Source organism: Pinus tabuliformis, chromosome 6 (genome assembly GCF_031772625.1).
Source record: "Pinus tabuliformis cultivar Carrire ecotype Pingquan chromosome 6, CPIR1, whole genome shotgun sequence".
NCBI classification, from domain to species: domain Eukaryota; kingdom Viridiplantae; phylum Streptophyta; class Pinopsida; order Pinales; family Pinaceae; genus Pinus; species Pinus tabuliformis.
In genome coordinates, this window is record NC_142292.1 from 1,622,948,619 (window position 1) to 1,622,958,657 (window position 10,039).

The window sequence follows — 10,039 nt, forward strand, 5'->3', positions numbered from 1 at the left end:
CATATAACACAACAATTAGTAATTTACCATCATTTTCTTTGATGTAGAGGGTGGGTTCTCCCTTACACTTTTCAAATCCATTTTCCAATAGATAGGAATCTATCTTACTGTACAAAACCGTATAAATTCTTTGGAGATATACTCACCTCCTCTATCAGTTCTCAGAACTTTGATATGCAGCCCGCTTTGGTTTTCCACAAGTGCTTTGAAATTGCAAAATCTTTCAAACACTTCACTTTTGTTCTTCAAGAAATAAACCCAAGTTTTTCTTGTAAAATTATCAATGAATGTTAATATGTAGTGGCTGCCTGCAAGTGATGGAGTTTGCATCGGTCCACATAAATCTGAGTGAACAATTTCTAAGGATGCTTTTGCCCTTATGCTTTTCCCTGATGGAAAACTTTCTCTATATTGTTTCCCCAAGATACAACCTTCACAAAGGTTGTCTGGTTTTTTTATCAATGGTAGTCCTCTTACCATTCCTTTTCTACTCAACAAATTAAGACCTCCAAAGTCGAGATTTCCAAATCTCAAGTGCCACAACCAATTTTCATCCTTTGGTTCGCTTTGGAAAGCCTCTTGAGTCACTGCTGCAATTACTTCTTTATTTTTCAAATCTGCCTTCATTCTGAGAGGGAACATCCTGTTCCTTGTCATCTTCACTTCAGCAATACATTGCTTGCTGGGTGCTTTATCCATGATGGTGCATACATCATTCACAAAGAAAACAGTGTAACCCTTTTGAACAAGCTGTCCAATACTTAAGAGGTTACATTTCATTCCAGGGACATAATAAACATCTGATATGGTTTTCTTTTCACCTTTCTTTGTTAAGACTTTTACTTCTCCTTTTCCCATAACAGAAACTTTATTATCAGTCCCTAGTGTGACTTGTGACTTCACATTCTGATCTAACATGGAAAGCAGGGTTATGTTTCCTGTCATATGGTTGCTGCAACCAGAGTCTAAAAACCATACATCTTCATTCTTTTCTTCAGCAATATTACAGGCTAAAAGCAAATTGTTTTCACTGATATTTTCTCTAGTGAAATTTGCACTAGTTCTATTACTCATATCATGCTGCTTCTCCCTACATTCATTTGCATAATGCCCATATTTTTACAATAGTAACATTGGACATTGGATTTTTCATACATTTGTTCTTGAGCATGATGTTGTCCACTTTGTTGGCTGCTGCCTTGGCCTTCATTCTGATTTGGATTGCTGCCTCTTCCTTGAGCATTTGTTGGACTGTTTCTTTCACCTCTGTTTTGGCTTCTGCCTCTTCCTCTCCTGTTTCCTCTGCCTTGACCTCTTCCTCTTCCAAAAGACATCTGGGTCTTGAAGGCATGCTCTAGAGATGAATTTTCATTTCTACTCAATCTCTCCTCATGTGTTAGCAGTGATGCATGTAGTTCATCAACTGTGAAGCTTGTGAGATCTTTTGTCTCTTCTATGGTGGTGACAATCACATCGAACTTTGAGGGTAGGACCCTCAACAGTTTCTCCACAATTCTGCTTTCTTCAAGAATTTCTCCATGAGACCTTATCTGTGTGACCAGACCAATCACTTGTGTGAAGAATGAGTCAATATTATTTGACTCTTTCATGCATAGATTCTCAAAATCTCTCCTCAGCAATTGCGGTTTTGCTGTCTTCACTTTCTCCATGCCTTGATAGGTTGTCTTGAGAGTTTGCCATGTTTCTTTGGATGTCTTCGCTGCTGCTATCCTTGGAAACACACTCTCATGCACTGCTTGATACAAAAACAAGAGGGCTTTAGAATCCTTCTTCTTATAGCTCTTCAACAGATCTTTCTCTGCCTGTGTCAAGTTATTAAACTCTTCTTCATCTGCTGGTTCTTCAAAACCATCTTCAACAAATTCCCATAAGTCTTGTGAGGCAAGCAAAGCTCTCATGGTTATTGCCCAATAGTCATAGTTTTTCCCATTAAACTGTGGGAGTTGAGTATTAAAGATACCCATGCTAGCGCTAGTGCTAGAGCCAGCCATTCTTGCACTCTTAACTATGATTCAAAATACAGTCAAGTATTTAAATAACTGGCTTGAGAAATACCTTGGATTTTTTTTTACAGAGTCTTCACACTGTTGGAGAAGTTGCTGCAGCAAAAAAAAAAACTCCTTCCTTCAGCTTCTTTGACACCTTCAAAGAGCCTAGACAAGCTCTGATACCAATGTTGGAAATTTGTGGTAATTTCGAACAAACTGAACAGAGAGACAATGCTCTGTTTTAACCCAGGGAATAACACTCTGTTTTAGCACAAGGAAGCAAAAGAAATTTGTTTGCTGGAGATAAAGAACAGAGTTTCACACACCAAAATAAACTTGTATTCATTAATCAAACCACTGAAATTACAAATTTCATCCTCTGCCAGAGGGATTAACCAAGACTGGTTCAAATGCACCAAAAAAAAAAATTACTCTGTCTCAAAAATTTAACTGCTCTGTTCCTTCATTCTTCACAGTGCTGTGTAAAAAAAAAACTTTCTTACATTTACTGTTGTAAATGTAATTCCTTACCTATACTGTTGTAAATGTAATTCCTTACCTATACTGCTGCATTTCCATAACATTGCATTTCAACAAAAAAAAATACATTCACTCGTACTATGTGCGTTCTTCCCCTTTTTGCTAGTGCGCTGCTGCGCCTCTCTATTTCCTCACATTACTTGTGCAATGAACTAAAAAAAACTAAAAAAACATAACACATAGTCAACGAGCTACATAACAAAAATAATAATAAAATTAAATGTTTCACCTATATCTACCCACCAAAGTACATTTACATTAATTTCATTTAATTGTTTTATGCACAAAACCGGCGGTCAACAAGACTTTACTTCACGTCACGTAATGGTACAGGCCTATACATTAAAGCTTGATTCCATCGCACGGCCTCAAACTCTGATCTCAATCGCACGACTATTGCAATTTTCCCGGAGGTCCCATTTGCACGAACTTTACTTGCCAGGGGATGGGTGGTTTTGGAATAGTGTTGTGGCCATGTGTCAGTGAGCGAATGTGATCAGAAAAACCACAATCGGCAAAAGGCGGTGCGGAGAAATGTACTGGCGGTTTTGCTGGAAATAAATGTGCGCAAGTGAAATTATAATTTCAACACATTCATGATAATGAGGTAATGGATCAGGGAATTCATTGGAAGGCCGTGTAGGAGGAAATGTACGAGAATGGATTTCTCTAGGAATTTATTCTCAAAGCGGGGCATGGATCAGTGAATTGATATGTGAAGGTTGTTAGGAGGAAATGTACGAAAATGGATTTCTCTCAGAATTTATTCTCAAAGCAGGGGATGGATCAGTGAATTGATATGTGGGAGAATATCAGGAGGAAAGGTATGAGAAGATTGATCAGTCAATTGATCGGATAATATTGTCAAAACCATGGAGGAATGCACGGAATGGCTGTGCATGGGCGTGGTACGTTCATAGCAATGAGGGGATCAGGATGTATCAATCAATTCATGGGAGGATAGGGTGAGAATGTCAGACTGGTGAGGCAACATTAGTCACTTAGTTGCAGCATTAATAACTTTGTTGTATGTGAATGCAATATCGTTTGCAAAGGGCAAAATTGTTTTACACAACTGTCAAGATGCTTCCGTGACACTGTGAACATAAATAACCATGAAATTTGAAATGCGGGTTTGTTTTAAAATTCCGATAAGGTGGGGATTAATGCAAAGATTGATGCCAAGATTCCCGGGAATGGTATCATAATATGGTAAATATGGGAATTGATGCAAGGATTCCGACTGTAAAATTCCTGGGATTGATGCCAAGATTGATGTGATAGATAATGTCCCTCCAAAGAGCTTGCAATTTCCAAACACCAGTGTGCCCATCCCATCATGTATCCGCGTTTTGGAAATTTCTCAGTGATAGCATACCGCGTAGTCCAAGAAAAGGCAACCAGGCGTGCCCTTCGAGGAACCTGGTGGTGGGTTGCCCCACTACGCTTTAGCACCACCATCAAATGACATACATGTATAAATGATGCTTAGGCCTAAATTTCCCACATCTCATTGCAAATCCAAAAACGGTACGCTTGCTATTTCGACAATAGGAGAGTCTTCTGCATTACGCCATCAACAGATTCTGCTGATACTGTGCACTTCCTATCATTTCAATAGGCATTCTCTTCAACGAGGTGGAGAGGAAGGATCTTAGAGCTGGCGACCATATTTACTCATGGAGGACAGGTTACACATATGCTCACCACGGTACATTTCCTCGCATTAATATGACCTTTATATTCAATATAGTTACAGAGAACTCATTATATTCCTCTGGATTTTAATGCATTTGTTTTTAATTGGATACCCCAATCGGTTCGCTGGGCTTAGTTCACTTCAACATTATCCTATATCTATAAAATTAGGTTGGAGACACTACCAGGTGTTTCCTCCAAATGTTTGATTTATGGTTTGCTGCCAATTATCGTTATGCTTTTTATCTGCAATATTTGTCATTTCTGTACTTTTGGCATCTAACTGATCTGGATGCAGAGTTTGATTCCGCGAAGTTTATTGTTCTTGTCTACCATAATGATTTGCTTAGCTGTTCTGCAATAAAATGTAATTGGTTTTTGTATGATTTCCCATTTAATTTCATCTCACGTCTTATGCTCCCTGGGATCCTACATAGGGATTTTTGTTGGGGATGATGTCGTTGTCCATTTTACAAGAGGGCCGGGTAAAGAAATTGGAGCAGGGGTCAGTTTAATTAATTCATTTGCCTCTTCTCCAATACCGAAACAACACCTGAGTTGCCCAAGATTCCTGACAGCTGCGGCCTCCAATATGGAAATAGTGGAGTGATCCGGTCTTGTCTAGATTGTTTTCTTGAGGGAGGAGCTGTGCATCGATTTGAGTATGGTGTTAGTAAAGCTGTATTTTTGGCACAAGTCCGCCGAGGAACATGTACACTTGCACAGTCGGATCCCCCAGATGAAGTCATTCACCGTGCAATGTATCTGCATAAACATGGTTTTGGAAACTACGATCTATTTTGTAACAACTGTGAGGACTTTGCAATATACTGCAGGACGGGATACATTGTTAAAAGAAAGGCCTCGGGAAAAAGTGGGCAAGTAGCAGCTATGGATGGCGTTCGTTCTGCTTCTCGTCTCGCATATGACCATCGAGATATGCTTAATGGTTCACTAGGCCTCGCATTTATGCTGGTTGGAACTTACTTTTTGAAGAGATATGCATCGGATATTGGTGTGCATGCTGATAAAACTAAGGTGCCAGTGGAAGATTTGGCTACATTTCTTGATTCTTCAACTCCTATTGGCCTTGATAAAACTAAGGTACCAGTGCAAGATTCGTCTGTATATCATGCTTCCTCAACTGACAGTAGCGTAGATAAAGCTAAGTTACGAGGGGAAGACGTGGCTGTATTTCTTGATTCTTTTACTTGTAAGAAGCTTCCACTGGAAGATTTGGCTGTATCTCCCAACTCCTCAATTGGTATTAGTGTTGATAAAAGTAAGGTACCAATAGAAAATTTGGCTGTAAACCTTGAATCATCTGGTATTCGTGTTGATCAAATGAAGGCACCAGTGGGTTCTTCAACTGGTAAGAAGCCTCCAGCGAAAGATTTGGCTGCATATTTTGATTCTTCAACTGCTATTTTTGTTGATAAAAGTAAGGTAACGGTGGAAGCTGAGGCTCTATTTCTTGATTCGTCAACCGTCAAGAAACCTTCAGCGGATGAAAGCTCCACATCGCAGGCAATAAGCAGAAAGAGAAGCTCCAAGAAGCAGAAAAAGAAGCTCCGTCAACAACAGAGAAGAAACTGTGTATTAATGCAAGAAGTTGAAGGTGTGCCTCAATTTCCTGATTCCTCAACTGGTAAGAAGCCGCCAGCGGAAGATGTGACCATTTCTCTTATTTCTTCTACTGCTGAGAAGCCTCCAGTGGCTGAAAATTCCTCGTCTCCGGCAATAAGCAGAAACAGAAGCTCCAGAAAGCAGAAAAAGAAACTCCGTCAACAGCAAAGAAGGAACTATCAACCAGTGGAATGCCTGAATGGTAGTGGACCCTGCATTCGCCAAGGAAATTGATTTTATTTCGTGGGAGACAAGGATTAAGTGTGTCTGTCATAATGACGATTATGACATGGCGATGGTGAATCTTGCGAGATACATGGCGATGGTGAATCTTGCGAGATATAGCAATGGTGTCAGGCGATAGATTCTCCGAAGTGTATATGACTGAATTTGTATGTTTGGAAGAGTTTTTTTTTTTTTTTTTTTTTTTTCAAGAAAGAAAAGCATCGATATTTATATTAAGGAAATATATTTTACATCATAAAACTGATGGGTCTTTTATAAACAAGACCGCGATAGGGAAAGTCTTTGATAAGAAGATAACAGCATAGCCTTGATATCTGAAGCATTACATAGAAACATAATGAGGCAAAAGGACTCATTGCAGAGAAAAACTTATCACTAATGGGACATATAGCACATCTGATCAGAGTCTTCAAAAACAAAATTGTAAACTTTATACCCTACAGACAAGAAGCTGTCATGAGGGAGGAGGATAGAGTGCCAATACTGAAGATAGGACAAAATTGGAGGAAATGTTTGAGTCTTCAAAAACTTTTAGATTCCTCCATTTCCAGAGGCACCAGATTGTTGTGGGAAGGATTGGGCGATTGGTTGCATTCTGTCCTCCCCACCAGGTGAAAGCTGCATCAACCGAAGAGAAGTTAGGGAGCTGAAAGGAAAAAACGATGCAATATCATACCAGACATGTAGAGAGATCCTGCAGTTGAAGAACATGTGGAAGTTCGTTTCCTCCTCCATCTTACAGAAAACGCATCTGCTGGGGCCTTGCCAGGAGCGTTTCCTCAAATTTTCCCAGGATAAATTCTTGTTGTGAAAGACGAGCCAGGCGAAGAGAATCAGTTTGAGGGGACAAGCAAGCTTCCACCATAACACCGGGAAGATCTTTCTGGCCGGCCTGTTTTTCATTGAGATGAGCTCCATGTAGATGACCCTTACCGAAGCTTGCAAGTTTGAGAGAGGTAACGACCAAACAAGGTGGTCATCAAACCCGGTCTGCTTCAGGCCTGCTTGTTCAATGGATGATATGAAGGTATCCCATAGGGAAACCAAAGCCTGAGGGATACCAAGATCCGCTGCATTCAAGAGCATAGGATAGGGGCCATTCCATCTGTCAATAATTCTGTCCCAAGTGAAAAAACCAGACCTGTGGAGATGGAAGAGAAGAGGATCCGGGATCAGAAGATTTCCTTTGAGGCCAGCAAGATGGTCAAGGCCAATGAAGATCTTTGTACCAGAAAATATGTTCCATTTAAGGTTGCCAAGAAAGAACTGCTCAATTCTTCTGAAGCTCAGCCATATCGCCGATCCCTGTTTGATTCCAAGAGAGCCAGTCCTGAACCAAAACTCCAAACTTCTGCCTTTCAGATATTTTTGGCGAATAATTGCGCTCCATGGATTTGAGTTGAAGATGCCTCTCCATAAGGATTTGCAGAGAAGGGCCTTTCCAAAGATCCTTATGTCCATCAGACCCCAGCCACCCAGAATTTTAGGCATAGATAAAAACTCCAGTTTTGAAAGGTGAAATTTGTTTCTATCCGCCTTTGCCCCCCAGATGAAATTGGCAGTCATTCTGTTCATGGAATGAATGATGCTGGCCGGGAGAAGAAAGAGGTGGGCCCAGTAGACTGATAACTGCATCAAAACTGATTGGGCAAGGACGACCCTTCCACCCAGAGATAAGGATCTGTATTCCCAAAGAGAGATTTTGCTGTGAAAACGATCGATAAGCCACCTCCAATCATCCCTTGTATATGCTTTTGGCTTAAGGCGATAGCCCAAATACTTGATGCCATCGGAAATTGGCTTTGAGTTAACCCCAAAGAGCTGGCAGATCCAAGAAATAAAGGCCTCATCGGATTCATTATGAAAAAGGATCGATTTAGATTTATTGATAGCGAGCCCGGATGCTTTTTGGAACCGATCAAGAATAGATTTGATACAGATCCATGAGACTTTTGAGAGCATGGCAAAAAGCAGAACATCATCCACGAAGAAGTTATGGGATATATGAATATGTTTGCAGATTCTGATCGGAACATATTCCTTGTTCTCCACGGCACGATTGATATGCAGACTCAAGGGATTAATGGCCAGAATGAAGAGAAGGGGCGACAGAGGGCATCCCTGTCGCAGGCCTCTTTCCGCCTGAAAGAAAGGAGAGGGGACTCCGTTAACCAAAACAGCATAATTAACGTTTATAAAACAGGCCATGATCCATCGAATCGGCCCCTGCTCCAGACCAATTTTTGCAAGGAGAGATTGCAGATATCCCCAATCCAGAACATCATATGCCCTCTGAAGATCAATTTTCAAGATAGCTGCATTTGTTTTATTCACAGACATAGAGTGAATGCATTCTTGAGTGCTGGCAACTGCATCTAGAATATTACGGCCCTTCAGGAACGCATGCTGGTTAGGAGAAAGGGAAGAAGCCAGAGTCCCTTTTATTCTCTCTGCAATAATCTTTGAGATAATCTTGAAGGTTATGTTGCAAAGAGAAATGGGCCTAAAATCCAGAAACGATTCAGGCTCTTCATTTTTCGGGATAAGAGCGATGTAGGTGGATGAGGTATGCGGATGAATAGAGCCCGACAGTCTAGAGGCCTCCACCATGCTGAGCAGGTCCTTTTTGAAAAGGTCGAAGAAATGAATGAGGAAGTCAATTGACCATCCATCAGGGCCAGGAGATTTATCCTTTTTGAATGATTTCATAACCTCAAGGAGCTCCTTTTCAGAAACAGGGCAGAACAGGGCTTCATTTTTCGCTTGATCAAACAACTGTGGCATTAAATCTATTCCCCATCTTATGTCATTGAAGGCAATCTCACCATTCCTGCCATATTGTTTTTTGAAGAAACCCAAAGCCGTCTTTGTTATATCCTCCTGAGAGACAACTACATTGCCATGTTCATCCTTAATACTCCATATGAAGTTCCTTTTTCTCCTAGCATCCGCAAATTTGTGAAAAAATTTCGTGTTTTTATCCCCATTCTTCATCCAAAGAGCTCTGCTTTTAAGCCTCCATTTGGCTTCTTCCCTTTTTAGCAAAGAGATTTTTTCCTTTACCAGATTCCTGATGCGGCATTTCAAATCAAAAGAGCATGAGGAATAGTCTGTGGATGCCAGCAGCCGATCCAATTCCTGTTGGATTCTTTGTAGGTCTTCTTTGTCCTTTTGATGCTTTTGAAATTGCCACTTTTTCACCAAACCTCGTATCTCAACCAATTTTTCTCTGAAGGAGGAGAAGAAAAGGTCTTTTTCTCTGTCTTTTATCCTATTCCACGCGTTCTGGATATATTCATTGAAGGCAGGGTCCTGAAGAAGGCCCCGATCAAATTTGAAGGGATATCCTCTTCTGAAAAGCTTTGCCTGCCAGGATATGAGAATAGGATTGTGATCCGAGATTAGGATATTTTCCACACTTAGCCGAGGCATACCAATCTTGTCGATGAGGCAAAAATGGACAAAAACTCGATCCAGTCTTTTAGCTATGTAAGCATCTCCCACCCTGCCATTTGACCATGTCGGTTTCATAACTGCAGGAATAATGTCAATCATATTCCTATTGAGCATCTCAGAATTTATGAAATCCGCAAGACTATTGTTTAGCTTTCCCCGTCCCCATATCTCATTTGAATTCACGACCACGTTCGTATCACCAGCTATAAGGAGATTGCTGATATCGAGCAATTCTGAATCAAAAAATCGCAGCTTTCCCCGTCCCCATATCTCATTTGAATTCACGACCACGTTCGTATCACCAGCTATAAGGAGATTGCTGATATCGAGCAATTCTGAATCAAAAAATCGCATGTTGGAAGAGTTGTAATTTCCTGTTTAAAAAAAAGAAAATTAAATATATGTATTTGTAAATTCAATGAATACCTATGATTTTTAAGCGTTAATCGTGTATATATGGAAAA

At 40.4% G+C, this 10,039-nt stretch overlaps 1 pseudogene; it reads left to right on the forward strand.

The window, feature by feature from the left end:
* The first annotated feature begins 3,438 nt into the window (after positions 1 to 3,438).
* LOC149265116 (uncharacterized) lies at positions 3,439 to 6,107 on the forward strand (annotated as a pseudogene).
* The last annotated feature ends 3,932 nt before the right edge of the window (positions 6,108 to 10,039 follow it).